The sequence below is a fragment of the Poeciliopsis prolifica genome, unplaced genomic scaffold (assembly GCF_027474105.1).
Source record: "Poeciliopsis prolifica strain line A6 unplaced genomic scaffold, Auburn_PproV2 SCAFFOLD125, whole genome shotgun sequence".
Lineage (NCBI taxonomy): Eukaryota > Metazoa > Chordata > Actinopteri > Cyprinodontiformes > Poeciliidae > Poeciliopsis > Poeciliopsis prolifica.
This window is the reverse complement of record NW_026562500.1, coordinates 493437-512546: the sequence shown is the minus strand read 5'-3', so window position 1 is coordinate 512546 and position 19110 is coordinate 493437. Positions and strand designations below refer to the sequence as shown.

At 44.3% G+C, this 19110-nt stretch overlaps 2 pseudogenes; both read left to right on the top strand.

The window, feature by feature from the left end:
* Positions 1 to 201: 201 nt before the first annotated feature.
* On the top strand, positions 202 to 4826 carry LOC129355157 (haloacid dehalogenase-like hydrolase domain-containing 5; annotated as a pseudogene).
* Positions 4827 to 6127: 1301 nt separating this feature from the next.
* Positions 6128 to 19009, top strand: LOC129355156 (mRNA (2'-O-methyladenosine-N(6)-)-methyltransferase-like; annotated as a pseudogene).
* The last annotated feature ends 101 nt before the right edge of the window (positions 19010 to 19110 follow it).

Here is a 19110-nt window from a genome sequence, read left to right as displayed (position 1 = left end):
GACCTCCTTCTGGAGACTCTTGGTTCTGAACATTGAACCTTCTGGACCCACAGCACCGGGTCTGCTCGACAGAAGAGCGTCTCTGTCCCTGTGTTCCCAGCTGCTGATTGGTTGATTGGAGGCATCACTCTGCAGCATGTGATTGGCTGATTAGGGAGCGCATGCTGCACGTGTCCTCATGTGAGGACACAACTGCAGTCAGCTGCAACTCATTTACAGCTCCAGGAGTTCTGCTGCTGGACTCAGACAGTCCGACCCAGCACGATCAGAACCAAGTATTTAGGTTCCGTTTCCAGACAGAAGAACCATCCCAGAACCCTATTATGATGTCTAGAGATGTTCAGTATCAGCCTGCAGGTTCTCATTTTCATGAATTACAAAACAAAAATGGTTGTGAAGCTGCTGATGAAGAACAGAACCTGAGGAACCGCCACCAACATTGGTCCTGCTATTCCTCTGACTGCCTGAAGGGGGAGTCCAGGCGTTGAGCTGTTGGCCGCAAACAATTTGAACATTTCAGAGAGTGGAGCAAAGGGCCGTCAGTCTGAATCTAAGAAACATCTTCTGAAGTTGAGGAGCATCAATTTAAACCTTAGGAACCCGTCTCACGTTAAACGTCAGTCTGAGGCTCCGACCAATGGGAGATCTCCCATCATCAGTGACCTCATCTTCTAGCCCACCCCAGTGACATCACAGCCCTGTGGTTTTAAAGCAGCAGCAGCTGCCCTGGGGTCAGACTGGAGGATGTGGAGCCGAGGCTTCAGGCTGCAGCTGGTTCGCCAGGCGTCCACTGTGAGACAGGTCAGGGGGACACAGTCACTCCTTCCTTCCTTTCTTGATTGCTTGCTTTCCTTCCTTTTGGTGTCTAACTGGTCTGTTCTGCCAACCTCACCTGTCTCCCACCTGTCCGGCCGCCAGGTGGGCGTCCTTTTTGATGTCGATGGCGTCCTCCTGCGCGGTGGATCCGTGATCCCGGCTGCTCGGCGCGCTCTCAGGAAGCTCATGGACCAGAACCAGAACTTTGTGTTTCCTGTTGTTTTTGTCACCAATGCAGGAAGCTGTCTGAGACACCACAAAGCGCAGCAACTGTCTCACCTGCTGGACGTGCAGGTAGAAGGGGAGGGCCTTAAAGGCCGCCGCCGCTGCCGTGTGATCAGATCAAAACAAGTCATGTGGTTCCTCTGCAGATTGCACCTGAGCAGGTGGTTCTGTCGCACAGCCCTCTGCACATGATGGAGACGTTCCACAATAAATGTGTTCTGGTGTCCGGACAGGGACCAGTGACCCAGCTCGCCCAAACGTATCCTTCACCTGTCACCTGCTGGCTTTGAAGTGACCCACTGCCATTTTTCCTTCATTTGTTGTGGCTGAATGAGATGAGACTACAATACTTTAAAGGTGCAGTATGTGTCAAAGCAACTGTTTTGATCTTTCTACAATGTTTGAGAAATTTTTCGTCTCCATAGCAACCATTCGGCTGCAACTCTGAGATGCAGACCCCGCCCCTCAGCTCCTTCAGACTAGCAAGCAGCATTTAGCAAATACCTGGTGGAACTGCAGAGCAAAGCTGGTAAAGGGTTAATAGAGGAGCCATGTTGGGACGACTTCCAGAAGGCAGAGCTTCAGAAAGAGCAGGACCTTTTAAAGAGACAGAGGCCCAATTTCAAGACATTAAATCAGAAAGTCAAATTTCTTTTAAGTCATATTTGATATATTTAGCATAGCCTATTTATAACAACTAAAGGTAAGTTATTTGATTATGTTATAAAATGGCACTATGTCCCTTGAAAACTCATAATACATTTGTTCACCAAGCATCTCCGAGTTCTGATCCGAGTTCTGATCCTTGTGTTACTACAAAGTCTTACAGTGCCAGTTGTTTTGGACTCTTGACTCGGTATTTCTCAGTTTGGGTTTCCAGAAAGTCGTGACCGTGGAGGAGCTCTCAGAACAGCACCCTCTGCTGGACATGGTGGACCACGGCAGGAGACCCACCAGCACGGTGAGTCCTGGCTAACCCGAGCAGTTCTGTAGAACCTGGAGTTAATGTATGTCCTGTTTCATGATGATTTTTGTAGCTGATCGATAAAACAGTATTTCCAAACGTGTCTGCTGAATTTCTTCGACATGGTTTTACAGGGGCAGTCTCTAATATGTGCTGCCATCTGGTGGCCATCTCAGACAGTTTTGTACTTTCTGGTGTCTCCACTGATTAGTTACTGATCCACAGGAAGTGCCTCCTGTTCTGGCTGATATATTTGTTGTGTTGTTTGTTTCAGCCCAGTTCTTCAAGAATCCTCCCGCAGATTCAAGGTAACACAACCACAACAGCGCCCAGAATCTCAGGTTTAATTTCTCCTCTTCGGTTCACCATCACCTCTGAAAACCCAACGGCAGCTTCAGCTGAACGTTGGGTCAGAAAATTCAGACTTGTGGTGTAAGAGCCAAAATTGTCAGTTTCTAATATTGTTTATTATTGAATATGCCGTAGATGTTTTCTTAACCATAAGATTCTCCATTAGTATGTTGTTGTAAAAACGCGCCACCTAGTGGACATACCTGAGAAGTGCTGCGTCACGGTAGATCAGAAAGTGAATTGGATGTGGTGTTGAACTTTGCTCTGCAGTTTTCAGACCGTCACATGTGGAATGCTGTGCAAGATTGAGGATTTGTTTTGTGATATCTACCCAAAGAGAAGTAAAGTTCATCAGACTTTGTGTGAAATTTGAAAGTCTTCTTCAATTCATTAGAAGTTTGTGGAACAGAAACACATCAGCTAAAAGCCAAGCTGGTGAACGTCAACAAAAGAAAACTGAAACTTTCAACAATATGGTGGCTTTACACTGAAAAACTACGTTTCTGGGACAGAAGGAACTGACCATGTAACGCCTAACAAGGTTAGCCACCAGCTAATGAGGTTGCAGCGGCCTTGGTCTGACGAACGTCTAAACTGATCATTTGTCTGAGGTCATTTTCTTCTACGGTTTCAAGAATATTTCTGAACTGAATGAACTTTGGTGGCAGGATTTTATCAGTCTGCTGATGTTTCATCTCTGAACCACCAGGGGCGCTAGTGGCTGCATTAGACTTCTGACAGCGTTGTCTTGAGGATGGGATGGATTAATGAGAGCTCACATCTTTCCTAGAGGAAAGGCCAAAAGCAGCATTTTGTTGCCATTTTTGTCTGAAACTATCTTCCCTTGTGTTGCCATAGCGATCATCCTGTTTGGGGAACCAATCAGATGGGAGACCAACCTGCAGCTAATCATTGATGTGCTGCTAACCAACGGTAGACCCGGGTGTTGTGTATGACACACGGCTATTGGCACAGATGCCCGCGTTCTTGCCTGCAACATGGACCTGTTGTGGATGGCTGAAGCCCCGTCACCACGGTAACAGCCCTCCCTTCAGATGTGGGAGGGGCAGAAGGGCATCCAACCATTGGTGACCCGGATGTGTTGCTTCAGGTTTCGGTCACGGGATGTTCCTGCTTTGTCTGGAGTCCATCTACAGGAAGTTGACCAGTCGGACGCTGGAGTATGAGGCAGTGCTGGGGAAACCCAGTCTGCTCACGTACCAGTATGCCGAGCAGCTGCTGCACCAGCAGAACCAAACCACAAGCTGTCCACCATCTATGCTGTTGGGGTATCCACAACCCACCTCTTAACATATATCTGAGTCTGTCTCTGGATCTGACTCATTTGCCTGTTGCTTGTCCTTGAACCTATCTCTAGACCCGTCTCTCAATGCGCCTAACCAAACCAGAGACTTGATAACTTCATCCTGTTACCCTATTGATAACTTTGTCTTAGTCTTCATGTGTAATCTTGAATGAAACCAAAGTCTCTGTGTTACGTTCTGAAACCCCAGTCTCTGATGCTGTCTTTCTGTCAGTAAGGATGTCTAACTGCCTGTGCTGTTGAATGACCAAACCTGTGCACCATGTGACTGATCCATCTGTTCCCTCAATACTTTCAGGTAACCAAGCATTCTGTCTTCCTCTCTGAATCAACTGCTGTCTGTGTTGAACTTGGAAGATGGAGATGGTTGTTTCCTGACTTTAGAGCTTCTGTAAAATGTTCCACTAAACTGATTAATGTTCAGCAACAACAGTCTCTAGAGAACTTTTTAAAAAGAAACTTGACACTATTCCTGTTGTCTAGGGACAACCTGATGACGGACATCTATGGTGCCAATTTTATAACCGCTACCTGGCCAAACGCAACACTGACATGATGAGCAACACCAAACTGGTGGCCAGGGAACTGGTATCCCGGTACCAGTGGTGGAGGAACTTGCCTTTGCAGCTCAGTGCCGTTCTATCCTGGTGGGTAGAGACCTCGTTTTGAAAATTTTGTTGGGATCCTTCACGGTTTATAGCTTGGGGTGGATGCATACACACATGGGATTTTATGTAGTACAAGTACATTTGAATATATTGCCTTACCATAATGTACCTTACTTTGCCAGACCTTACAGGATCTTTTCTCGTCTTGGCATACCTAGGTTGTTACAGGTCCATTACCTCAGCAGCGTTTACTTCTCTAGAAATGAGATTTGTTGACCTTTCCTTGTCTTAGCCTTTCTTATTTGACTCCTTGTTGCTATAATGATCCTCTACCTGTCTCCAGGTGTGCACAGGTGTGTATAACCCTCATTCTCCACTGCCTGGTGAGCAGAACGTTTCAGAGACGATGGTCCACAGTCAGAACGACCTGAAAGTGGAGCCAGACCTGGTAGAACCGAGTCACATGGTGGAGGATGTGGAGGCCGCTGTGGACCTGATGCTGCAGCAGGAGAGTCCCAACACCTGATGCACCTGTCCTCCGACTGACCGTCTCAACATCTAACATGTAGTTCAGACTGGATACTTGGATCACGCCCGGCTGTTATCTCCTACCTGTGGTGACTGTCTCTGTTTTATAGAGTAGAACTCTGCAGGTGGATCTCAAACTGTCTGAAGCTGGAATAGTTATCTTAACATTTTTATAGCAGAACAGGTAAGCTAAGCTAGCAGTACCTTTAAGTCTAGACCTGTCTGAATTCATTTTGTCACTGTCAAAATCAGAAAACTAAAATAAACTTTTTTTCAACCTCATTTTCATATTGAGTCCAAGCAGGTGAGACATTACCTGAGTAGGTGTGTCTCTACAGGACCAAAGGTCATAGCAAATGTTTAGATCATTCTAGATGTTATTTTGAAAAAAGTAAGTTTACTGCAATAATGTCATGAACAAGTCAAAATGAACTAAATTTGCATTAAAATAAAATCTTTGTGAATTAAAAATGCGAAGCTATACATCTGTTTTTCAGATCATTTAATAGACCTTGAAACAGAAACTTTTGGGTTCAAAGTGCCTCAGATGATTGATGAGCCATCTGAACCTTAGTAGATTTTAGCAGGTTTACCTGAGTGGTGATTGGTGGACAAGGACTTGATTAATCGGTTATTCTTTGGTAACATCATCAAAATGAAGTGTGAGCATTGAAAGGACTGGTTAAGGAGGTAAATTCAAATTCAAAATTACTTTATTGATCCCAAAGGAAAATAAATAGGCAGATTTAGTACCTGTTGGTTCCAACAACCTGCCTCCTGTGTCAGCGATCCTTCACTCATTGTCTGATAAACTTCCTCCATAGGGTTACATCCTAGCCCTGGTCAAGTCTAGGTCAGATTATTCTGGGTTTTCAGGCTTTTAACTGAACATGTGAAGATAAAACTGTCTAGATAGGAGCACCACTGTGGCAAATTTAATGAGATATTTGACTTTAACCGATTTGACAGGTTCACTCAAAACCGCTAAAGCAGTTGTTCTTTATTTTATAGATTGAACATTCAAAGGAAGATAAAGTTTGTCTATTGAACTTATTTAGGTGTATTCAGCTCATGTATAGCTGATTTGAGGTCATCTTAATAACCGTTTATTTCAGAAGGTGTGGAATAAACACATTAAGCCTCGGACTGTGAGTTTCAAATGGTCTGTGTTAATTCTCTCACTTTGGTGACTGAAACACAGTTCAATTCTATTCTGGCTTTATTTTGCTGTGGCTTAAAGACTTTGACCTCCTCAACATGGCGCCGGGAAGCAGACACGTCGATACCGGAAGCGGGTCAGCCGCCGCGCCTGCGTAGTGGCTATGCCCGGGTCCCTGTAAAGATGTCTGAGCAGGCGGGGAGGGAGCGGAGCGGACGACTGAAAAGCAGCGCGGAGAAGCCCCAACTGTCTGCTGTTTCATCACGCAAGGTAAGAGCAGCAGACCCCGTAGGAGTCCTAGGAACACACCGACAGCCGGCTTAAGGTTTCGTATTGTGGATGGAGGCAGCTCCGGGGCTGCGGAGCCGGAGGGTCGAGATTCCGGAGTAGAAATGTTGGTAAAGGCGCGCAGAGCTGTGGCAGGGGCGTGTCCGCCATCTTTGAGAGGAGTTGGAGCTTAGCGGCGGCAGCGGACTGGAGTTCAGAGTCCAACAAAATCATACATTGGCCACTATCAGAGCAGCTATCGAGTCAGGCTGCCCAGTCCGCGGAGATTTAGGACATTTTCAGGCGGCTGGCTACTCCTCGGAGTAGTATAATCGCTACGGTCTCGATAGCGGAGCGCGGGCTTCGAGCAGCAGCCGCAGCCTTTTGTTGTCCTCCTCCCCCTCCTCCCTGTTTGCGCTGGCTCTCAGCGCGCATGCGTGTAACCATGGCGCTCGTTCTTGCGTCTGAGAAGAAAAACAACCGAAAAGCTTAAAACAGAAACATAAGATCAGATGGATCAGGACCGATCTGCTGATAGTCAAACAGAATTGGTCAGGCGCTGATGGATCAGAACTGATCGGCTACTGCTGGGTCTGAACCGATTGGTGCTGATGGATCGGTGCCGATCAGCTCCTGATCAACCAGGTTTAATTTCTGAAGGAACGTTCTTCCATTCAGTTCTCCAGTCTTAGACAGTCTGGTCCAGACTCAGGTGCTCCGGATTAGTCCGTGAGAACCAGGATAAAGTCAGAACACACACCTGTCATTTTAAGTGCATTCTTGTGGCATAGTTAGGTTGAGAGTTTTATTTCCCGCTTGGCCCCTGAGGAAAGACGTGTTTGATGTTCAGGTGAAGCTGAGGAGCAGGAGGAAATGTTCACTCTATTTAACCTGATAATGAAACCGCATTTGAGGTTTTTAATCAGAGAATCACTGAAGCTTTTCCTGGTTGATGATATATGGTTTTCACAGTTTTAAATTATAAATAAATACATTTAAAGATCATCCTCTTTCATGCTTTGAACCTTTATCAGATGTTTTTTATTTAATTCAGCTAAAAGTCCAAAGATGCCCAGAATGTTCATTAATTCACCTGTAGATGAAAAATCATTGGTTTTTAGTTTTGAGGACGTCATCTCCTTTTGGTTTAAACATTAAGTTTCAATTAATTTCTGGCTGAAAACAGTGTGGACCATTTCACTTCCTCTGTCTTTTATTCTGAAAGCCTATCTCTTCCTGTCAGGTCCACATGATTGTGATGAACAGCTGAAATGTCCAATAACAGCCAGGGATCTGTGAAGGGGGAGGCGGCCACCATGGTGCCACCCTCTGGCTCCGCCTCCTCTCACGGACAGCCCCTTCTCCGTCCACAACCTCCAAATCACCTGAGCTTCCAGGTACCTACCTGTCCTCTGACTTGTACCTGTACCTGTCTCTGGCTCTAATGTCTCACTTGTCCTGCCAGATGAGTTGGTCCAGGCTGGATGGTCCAAGTGTTGGTCCAGGAGGAGAACCGGCCCTACTACTTCAACAGATTCACCAATCAGAGCCTGTGGGAGGTGCCTGTGCTGGGTCAGCATGATGTCATTGTGAGTTTGGGCCGCTAATCGATTTCGCAATAACCAATCACTTTCAGCGCTGATGACTAATCAATGTTTCAGTCTGATCCGTTGGGTCTGAACGCAGCTCCTGCAGAGGGGAGATGGTAACCTTGGAAATGGCCAGAGGAAGAGGAGGAGCTCTGAGGAGCAGGGGCGGGGCCTAACAGTTTCAAACGAACAAAGGTAAAAAAAAAAAAAAAAACAGGGCTGCAGCTAACCATTATTTTAATAATCTATTTTTTTCCAGTTATCGGATACATTCGGATCATTTTTCAATCACTGGTTAAAACCATGATGAATTTCTTTGTTGATGATTACATTTTTACAGTGCACATAAATTTGTCGACTACATTTTTCATAATTAGTGGTTTAAAACTTGTCAATCTAAAACATTTTTGATGAAATTATAACTAAAACTGAATATCTTTAGTCAAAAGATTAAGACTAAGTAAAAACTTGCTGTAAAAATTAATACTGGCTGCAACTAACAATTAATTTTGTAATCTGATTATTCTGACGATGAATTGCAGTCAGTTCTGCAGATTTTCAGTGTACTGCATAAGCTTATTTTATACAGCAGTATTCCTTTAGTGAACGCTTGAAAATTTGTAGCAAAGGATGCATCTGCAGGTAAATAATTTAATATTAGCACAGTGTAGTGCTGATCTGATTATTTGTAGGATTAACCCATTAATAATGAGATAGCCTAAGATGCTCAATAGGAAATTTATGGGCTTAATTTTTTTACCAGACACTTAACCAGGTGAAGCTAAAAGAGGAATTCTGGTAGGACAGATTTACAAAGATTTTTTTCTTGTATTAAATCCAAAATGTTAATATTTTTGTACATTTTGGTCTTCAGTGCTGCTCTCAGGGTGTTGGGCTTACGGACCTTTTGAGTCTGTATACCCCAGTTGACCATTAATTGATTACTAAATTAGCTGATGATTACTTCAGTAATAGATTCGATTAAATGTTTGAACCCTAACAAATAAGCAGCCATGTTGGCTGTGTTTTGGTAACGATGAGGATAATGACGTTTTTTCATTGATTCCTCTCACTAAAGTAACATTTGATAACTAAACATGGCAGGATGTCTGAGTTTTCGTAAGGAAATAAAACATTTCAGTGACCCTCTATGTTTGGCCATGCCCACCTCCTGACGTCACTCATTAATCATAATATACGCAGCGCATTACTTGAGGAGACTTGGTGGACGTAAACTTTGAAGAGCTGAGTTGTTGAGGGACACAGCGACACATGTGGATTTAAACTCTGGACAAGACTCTAGAAAACTTAAGCGGCACCTGAAGGCTCACCGCGTGATATTTTTTTTTCAAAAATAAGTTTGCATACAATGTTATCTGATAATGGAGTTGAGATACTTTTCTTGGTAAACTGAGATTCTGGTGCACATGGCACTAACTGCAGGCTGTGCTGCACTGTCAGTTTCCTTTGCTAATGTGTGTTAGTTTAGGTAGAACATAGGAGACTCCTTGTAAAATACGGAATTGTTCTTTATATGGCAGCGAGTCGTTGCTGACATATTAAAATGGTGACCGACGTTGCCTTCAGCTGCTGATGTCACGGTGGCCTAGACATGAAAAACAACATTGTGTTGCTCTCGCCTTTTTAAACGACCACCGGTTCCTCACCGCGTCCTCAGAAGTGAAAACTGTTGAAATAAAATACAGATGTGAGCAGGAAGATGAGGATCCCTGACTGAATACAAAGCTGAAGTTGGTTTCTGATCCCGGAAACATCAGCATATTTAATCTGCTGCAGTTAAAAACTACAAGACTTGATTATTCTAAATCAATAGCAGAATATTTAGAACCATTTTGTGATTTGTGAAATCTTTCTCCAATAAAGGTTGATTTCACCACTTTTTACAGGGTTCATACAGTCTGGGAAACCTGGAAAGTCATGGAATTTCATTTCAGATCATGTAAAGTTATGGAATTTGCAAATAAGGCAGAAAAGCTATTTTTTCTGAGGCGCGTGTTTCTGTGGTTCTCGGTTTGTGCGTGCGTGCGCGTGTATATGATATTGACGACTCGGGCTTTTATTTCAAGACCACAGCTGTGGAAATGTCACTAAATTGCCAGCATATTGTCCAGTTTATTTGTTAACTTCTTTGTTTTCGCTGGATGCTAAACACACAGGTTCATAACGTGACTTGCTAATGACGTGTTTCTGTTTCCGCTGTCAGTCTCGTCCCTTTAACTCGCTGCGGCGCTCTCAGGCATGCGCAGTGAGTCTGGGGCGGGAGAAGATGTCCGCCCAGTCGCGGGTCTCGTGAGGGGGTCAGGTTAGGGGTTAACAGACAGTATGACAGCGGAGCGCAGGAAGGAAAGGGAAGGAGAAGCACGACAGAGAGGTGATGAAGGAAATATCCTAGCTCAGTGTTTAGTTTATTTTAAACAGAACCGCGGCCCCTCGCCGCTTCTTAAGCGTTCGCCTTGCTAACAGCAGAACCTGATCCGGAAGCTCGATGCTCTTGGATAATCCGGACAGCACTGATCCTGCGTTAGGCTTACTGGGCTAGACAAGAAGCAGGACGCTGTCAAAATACGGACATTCATTTGAAAGCATCGGAACAGGTTGACAAAAAGTCCCAAGCGACTCCTCCAGGTGGCGCTGTGGCTGCCAGCTCCAGGTGGTGAGTGCATCCAAACGGACCGGTTTGTCCTCCGCGGCTGTTTTGCTTTGCATGTCGTATTTCTAACGATGTTTCTCAGAGATACTTTGAAACGGGTTTCTGTGACTGGAATTGACATTCAAAGTATTTGTGGAGGCGCCGAGTTTCAACCCGCCTGGAGCGTTTGGCGCATCTGACGCTCCGCATTGACTTTGAATGTAAACCAGACGCGTTTGGTGTGAACGCACCATTAGCCTCCAGCCAGCTAATGGTGCCGCAGGAACTGCCCTAAAGTACCACATCGCTCAATGCGTCATGTGCTGCCCGGCAGGCAGAGGGGCAATACTCAACCTGACTGTCTGGTAAGGAAATCAACAATTACAGATGAGATACGGGTGATAAAATCGAAAGAGAAAGGGAGACAGATCAAAAAGATAGATATGAAGGATAAATAAATACAGTACATAGAGAATGAATAGAGAACATTGTCAAGTTTGTCTTCCTTAGGAATGTTTTGTCAATATGTTGATCTGCTGACAGATCAAAAAGAAAGTAGCAATGCACTGACTGCAATTTTCTGGCCAATCACTGATCTTTATAAAACCTGACTTGCTGATTTTTATGTGTGTTTGCACGCATGTGTGTATGCAAAAATAATAAGTTATTAACTTGGGATGACTGTTGTAAACTGTGCAAACAGAGAGTTGAGCTGGTTAGCCCTCTGTCTTGGAAGAGCAACAGGAGACAGTGGCTGATTCCTGCAGAGGGCCTCACATTGGCTCAGGCCCAGGGGCCCTCACCCTAAAAAGACCGGCCCTGTGCCGCACAGACAATAAAGTGACCAAAATCTGCAATATAGTGATGCAACGATCTGGAACGATCTGAATCCTCTAAACGATTCTTTACTGTGAACGTTTGTTCTTTTCAAAAATAAGTTTGCATACAATGTGATACATTGTATGTTATTATCTGTGAACGTTTGTTCACAGTAAAGAACGTTTGTTCACTCTCGGGTTGAGAGTCGGTTCTCAGAGTGAACCGTTCTTTGATTTTGTAATGCTTTGTGAATACTGCAGTGGATATTATTATTATGTTTTATTAACAGTGTATATTTATTTAATCATCAAATTAGCCTCCGTTTGCATACTTGTGCTCCTGTCTGTCAGTTAGTTCTATGTACATGTGTTTACATTACTGTTAATATGTTTTTTGTTTATGATCATCATGTGATTTCTCAGTCAATATGTTGACACTTTTCAGTTCATGCCCGTCTGTTCGACTTCGTTCCACTTGGTCTTTCAGTCATATGCTTTTCTTTATGAACCTCTTGTATGTGAGTCATGAAAAATTATACTGAAGGTCATGGAGAGTCATGAAAAAGTCATGGAATTTTTTTCTAAATACCAGTGGTAACCCTGCTTTTTATGGATCTCGGTCACACGAGAACTGCTTCTGCTCCAAAACTGAAATACCTGGACTGGATCATTCTTCTCTAATAGCAGATTATTTTATTCCATGTTTGGGATTTGTGAAACTTCACAAAAGTTCAGATTACTATTCACACTTGTTTCATGCATTTTCTTTTCAAATTCAATTCTAATTGAAAAACACTTAATTAAAAAGGGAAATTAAATGTTGGCGTAACTCATTAATTATTACTGAAGAGTTATTGATGTCTGTTGGAAGGGAAGAGCTTCTGCAGCGGTCTGTACTGCACTGCATCTGCAGCCCTAACATCCCACAGCATGAAGGTGGACAGACTGACGCCTGTCGGCCACCTGAATAAGCAGACAAGGATATCAAGACCCCCTGCAGTTTCTTTATTGCAGTGGAGTTGGAGTTGATTACTAAATTAGTTGTGAAGCATCATGAACAAATCATTACAGCTCTGGAATATAGCGTCCATGTTGGGTCATGTGATCAGTGACTGACGAGCAGTGGCTGATGGGTAACTGAGTCCAGTTGTGTTTACAGGTGGAGCCGACCACACCCATCTCTCCCAGCACACCTGGAGTCAAACCATGGAGCCTTGCCCCCGAGGAGAAGCAGGTTCCAGCGACGACGCCCACCACGCCCAGCCCGGCGCCGGCCCCCTACCGACCTGCAGTGTGAGTGCCCCGCTCCACCGCCGCTCCCCTGCAGGGGCGTCCACTGACTGCATGTGGGTTGTCGTTCCAGGATCTACTGGGATCTGGACGTCCAGACCAACGCGGTGATCAGAGAGCGTTCGGCAGCCAATCACCTGCCGCCGCACCCCGAGATTGAGCTGCAGCGAGCGCAGCTGGTCACCAAGCTGCGGCAGCATTACCATGAGCTGTGCCTCCAGCGAGAAGGTAGGTGAGCATCCACTGACAGCGCCTCGCTCTCACAGAGCGTCATGTGGTGTGTGTGTCCGCCGCAGGCATCGACCCGCCGCGGGAATCCTTCAACCGATGGCTTTTGGAGAGGAAGGTGATTGATAAAGGCCTGGATCCGCTGCTGCCCAGCGAGTGTGAGCCCGCCGTCTCGCCATCCATGTTCCGGGAGGTCATGAACGACATTCCCATCAGGTAGGGAAACTGAAACCTGGTCCAGATAGGGCAATGGTGCTCAAAGTGGGGCCGCGGGCCATTCACAGCATCTGGACTGATCTTGTGCTCCAAAGGAATAAATTTAATAAACTAGAACAACACTACGACTTTTTAATTAAATTCTACTTTTAAAAAATGTAGCATGCAACACAACATAATTAAAATTCTTGAAAATGTTTGAATTTCATTGAAGTGTTCTTAAGGTTAGGAAAATTCTTGATTTCTGTGTAAAGTCCTTGAAAGTTCTTGATATTCAAACTACACAGTTTTGTAATAAAGTTTTATCTAAAGTTTGATTAAAAGCTTAAATTTGGAAAATATTATTTACAGTTGAAACCAGATATTTACATACAACTCATTAAAAGACGAATTTTTCTTCCTGGGTGTCTGAAGTTAACCTGAATAAACTTTTCTGGTTCAGGACAATTATAAATACCTGAATTATTTCTATTAGCTAAATGCCAGGAAACTTAACGGGAAAATATTTGTAACTTTTTTGCATATTGAGTTTTAGTATTTAATTTGATCAGGAAGGTCATTAACCTTAACATGATTTGTTTGAATTATTTTAATGTAATAAATATTTGTTATTCCTAATGACTCAATGACTTATTGATCATCTTACAGTTGATATGTTAAACAATGTTATTGAAATTGGGGTATTTTTGTGCGATTTGTTGTCAGACTAGTCGGGTGAACAGGAGACATTTCAAAACATAAAATTTTATTTTATTTTGTTTCCTTGTTCTTGCTGTAGAATGCAGAATATTATCACAAAAAAGTATTAATGGCAGTAAGAACTGATATCCAATAACAGAAACTGTATTTTGTTTTTATCTCCAAATTGTTTATCTGTAAAGTTATGAAAATTTATCTTGAAAGTTGTAAAATTTTACTCTGGTAAACCAGGAAAATGGGGGAAAATTAGTTTTTTTTTTTCTGTAAAAATATCTGATTACGTTGTTTAGGTAAAATGGTTCACGTTTAGTTTGCTGTTCAGCAGGTAAAAGAGTCACAACAACATTTTGGTCATTTTAGTGTCTAAAATTTTTATTTTTTTTTTGACCCGTGAACATTTCTGGTCTGATGATTTTGACTCGTGTGACCAAAGGTTTGTGCACCCCTGGTGTAAGTGGCCTGGTGGCTGCTGATTGACCCGGTTCTGGTCCGTTTGTGTCCATCAGGTTGTCCCGGATCAAGTACAAGGAGGAGGCCCGGAAACTCCTGTTTAAATACGCCGAGGCAGCAAAGAGGATGATCGACTCCAGGTGAGCCACAGCTGACCAATCACAGGGTGAGACGGCGCTGTGGGTGTGGCTCATGCTGACCTTTGACTTGTGCAGGAATGCGAGTCCGGAGAGCAGGAAGGTGGTGAAGTGGAACGCCGAGGACACGATGAACTGGCTGCGCAGAGATCACTCCGCCAGCAAAGAGGACTACATGGTAACGCCTCAGCATCACGTCACTTCCTGTCACATGACTTCACCTGCCAATGGGGAGCTGAGATGGAGGTCACTGAAACTTGACCTGGGCCATCCAGCTTAGAAATAAACTTTTTCATAGCAGATCTAATTTTAGATTTTATTTTTTTTTTAGCAAAATGACAAATTTGAAAATATTGTCAAAGTGACTTATTTTTTCAGTCATCCTTTCTGTGAGTTGGACAACAGTGTATCAGGACCAGGCTACAAGATTGTGATAATGTAGTAATAAAAAATAAAGAATTTTACAATAACGTCTAAACATTCTCAATAAAAAACTTGTAGAGATGTGTTGATATGAACAGCTCGGCTGTGATTCATTCTTTGAAACAGACTCAGTTGTTACAAAGTTCTGCTGCAGCAAAGCAGAACTTCATAGCAAACTTTTATCGTTTCAGCTTTTATCTTTAGTGTAGAAGTTCTCATAAATGTATTATTTCATTCTCCTAATATTACAACTTTATTCTGGTAATATTTTGACTTTGTTGCACAACTTTTATTCTCTGAATTAAAATAAAAAATGAGTCTGGCCCTGATGCACCGTTGTAGATTTGACCTGATTTCAAAGTCCATATAGATAAAATGGCCACTCTGAGTGATGACATCACTGAAATATGGCAGCAAGTGGATTTTCCTAAAATTAACCTTCCAAAACCAAATACTTCTAACTGAAAGCAGAAGCTCAGGCCCCGCCCCCTGACAGGTTCAGCGACCCCACTGTCTCACCTGCACCTGTGTCTGCAGGACCGCCTGGAACACCTGAGGCAGCAGTGCGGGCCGCATGTCACGGCCGTCGCCAAAGACTCTGTGGAAGGAATCTGCTCCAAGATCTACCAGCTGTCGGCCGAATACAGCCGCCGCCTGAGGCAGACGCACCTGAGCCTGCTGCAGGACCCCTCCACAGGTACACCTGAGATGATTTTATTTATTCTAAATAGTTTTTTAATATACTGGTGATGGGTTAAGCTAGCTTCATACCTCTGTATTTTTATGTGACGAGTATAAAAGGCTCAACTTGAACCTCCAATAGCTCGTCCTTAAAGGCTGAGTGGTAGTCGAGGTTTTTATTTTATTTTTTTTAGAGGTTTGTGTTGACTGTGCAGTGAGACTGATGTGAGCGCATAAATCTGTGAATGAAAAATAGTGCTTAGTGTTAACATCTAACTCAGTGTCTCTACTCTGTGCTATAACTTAATAAAGTAGGACAAAAAGATCCAGACAAAGCATGAAATCACAAAAAATAAAAATATATAAAACAGAATTAAGGATACAGTAAGCATACTGTACAGAAAGATTACATTGCAACACAAAATACTGTGGAAGTGCTAAAAATATCTCACTTTGATCCATAGGAATATGCAACAGAGTAGAATATTTAAAATGTGCATTAAAACAGAATATTACAACAATAAGCCAAATCTGCAGCAAATCATAGCCAGGTGTTTTCATCCAGTCAGAATCCTGCATTCACTTTGAGCAATAACAACCAATCACAACCAGCAGATCAGATTACCGCACCAAGCCGCACACATGAAATCAAACCGCCAGATTTATGTCAATACAATAAATCAATGAGTTTTTGTATCCTTTTGATTGTTTGATGCTCCGATCAGGTCTTTGCTGCCGATACCGATCATCCATGAGGCCGATCATCTGATCATCTGAATTGGCTATTACTTTTTTGCTTCAGGTATAAATTACTATGTGATCTGGCACAATGGAAAAATGATCTGCTAATAAATTCACTTAATTTAGACATAAAATATGCAAAAAAACCTTGCGGACACAAAACAGCAGCTACTCAGTCAAAAGGACTGGAAAACCTCCAATCAGTAAAATAATATTTAACAGTAAGGCTCTCACACATAAATTATGTCAAATAAATCTCACAACACAGATATCAAATAATATAAAAGTAAAACTGCTGCTTCCCAGTGGTTGACTTTGTGTTTGACGCTGTGGTTGTAGAGACGTGCGCGTCGCCGCCTCAGTCGCGGCTCGTCTACTGCTACCCGGTCCGGCTGTCGATCCCGACCCCCGCCCTGCCCCGCGTGGAGCTGCACTTTGAGAACGACGTGGCCTGCCTCCGCTTCAGAGGAGAGATGGTCAAGGTCAACCGGGGACACTTCAGCAAGCTGGTGGGTCCTGTAATCTGGATACTACTGAGAGTAATTTGATTACTCTGCTGTCTCTCCAGGCCTTCTGTCTGGAGACAGCAGAGTCTGGAGAGTCAGCCTTCTTAATTGTGTTTCTGAAACTTTAAATCAATGATGGGGTGCCAGTACTTTCACCCTCTGAACAGAACCTGGAGGTTCAACAGTTTAGTTTTATTCTGTTCGTCTGACTCAGCTTGAATGAGTTTTTAAGTGTGTTTGCTCGTTTTTCGTTGTTAAATATTGTACTCCAAAAGTGTTGATTATGTTGCTTCTGACCTGAACCTTCAAAGCCACAAAATGTCGGTTCCAAAGTCAGCCTTCTGACACCTGAAGAACGTTTCCAGGATCTAATGTCTGCTGTTCCAGAACAATGGAACAGCGTGTTTTCACTAAAAACAGGACTCTGTCCTCACCTGTCCCACCTGCAGGAGCTGCTGTACAGGTACAGCTGCATCGATGACCCTCGCTTTGAGAAGTTCCTGGCTCGAGTTTGGTGCCTCCTGAAGCGATACCAGGTGACTGTTCTCCAGCCGGTCCGGTCCCGGTCCAGTAGTTCTGCAGTGACGGCTCCATTAACCAGGTGTATTTGTGTCCAGGTGATGTTTGGCAGCGGTGCTAATGAGGGCAGCGGCCTGCAGGGGGCGCTGCCGGTGGCGGTGTTTGAGGCGTTGAACCGGCAGTTCGGCGTCACCTTCGAGTGTTTCGCCTCGCCGCTCAACTGCTACTTCAAGCAGTTCTGCTCCGCCTTCCCCGACATCGATGGGTTCTTCGGGTCCAGAGGGTGAGGCGCTGATCTGGCCAGGTGATGTGGGCGGGGCTTATCGGGGCGGCGCTGACGCTGCGTGTGTGTTTCAGGCCGTTCCTGTCCTTCAGTCCGGTCAGCGGCTCGTTCGAAGCCAACCCGCCGTTCTGCGAGGAGCTGATGGATGCCATGGTGACGCACTTCGAGGTGAGAGCCGGGTCGCTACAGATCACACCGGGCCGGTTCTGGGCTCATTGGTCCTTGTCTCCATCAGGAACTGTTGGATCGGTCTTCCGAGCCGCTGTCCTTCATCGTCTTCGTTCCTGAGTGGCGCGACCCGGTGACACCGGCGCTGACCCGAATGGGGGCCAGCCGGTTCCTGCGGCACCAGCTGAACGTCCCTGCCTACGAACACGAGTACCCTCCGGGAGCCAGCACATCTGCAAGCGGTACTGCTCTGGTTCTGATGGGGCTGGGCGAGTTTAGCAGCGCGACATGCTGAGTCCAGATTTATTCATACCCCCAACATAGAGCTGGATCAAAACAAAATCAGCTATTTCTGATTTTAATCAGTTTTTTTTTTCTTCTCATGTTTTGACAAAGAAACCACAAATAACAGAACATCATTTTTAAAAAGTATTAGGGCCAAGCTACAATTTGTTTCTCCATTCTAACGTCATAATATCAGAATAAAGACACAATTTTACCAGAAGAACGTCGTAAAATTGAAAGAAAACAGCTCCTGGTTATCAGGAGCTCAATCAGTCCGCCTTGTTTTTTAAATAACAGTCTGGTTACTGCCACCTAGTGGTCAGTTTGCTTGCAAATTCAGCAGTTGATAATTTTATGATGTTAAAAAATTAAGTATTTTCTTTGTGTTGGAGTACACATAAAATCATTACTTCATTCTCCGAATATTACAACGTTATCCTCGTAATTCAATAAATAAAAATCGCAGCCCAGCCCTGACAGTAGAGTTGACCTGACTTTAAAGTCTAAATAAAAACAGTAGATGCAAAACAAAATGTTAAATATATCCATATTGTCCAAAAATTAAAAAGAAAAAATTAATTGGATTTTTTTTGGGTTTAGGTTTACCAACTCGTTTTGCTGGTTCTGTAACAGTCCAGTCAAAGTCCTGGCCTAAAGATTAGGTTTATGGTGATGTGACTGGTTTTGAACCTTGGGGGTATGAATACTTTAGACTGCACTGTCCCTGCCCCTTTTGTTTCTGTTTTTTGGAAAGCGTGTTCTGACCCGGTTCTGTTTCCAGGGATGACATGTACTACCGGGCCGTCCACGGCGCCGTGCTCTTCCTCCAGAATGATGCCGGCTTCGGGAAGTGGGCTCCCACTCCGGAGCGTCTGGCGGAGCTGACTGCGGCGTACCGCCCCGCTCTGTCCCGCACTTCCTCCTTGTCGTCTCCTGGCCCCACCCAGTCCGCCCCTGGAGACAGAGACTCTGCCCCTAAGGCCTCTGATAGGACACAGCGATGATGTCACCTGGCGGCCATGACAGCAACAACAACGGCAGCAGCAGCAGTAGCAGCCCTCAGGACAAGCTCACTGCGATGTAGAGGGGCCTGCAGTCACGCCCCTAATGTAAATGTGTGTTTATGAACATCACCAGTCCCTCACCAGCACCTGTAGCACATCCTCTACCACCGCCATCAGGGGG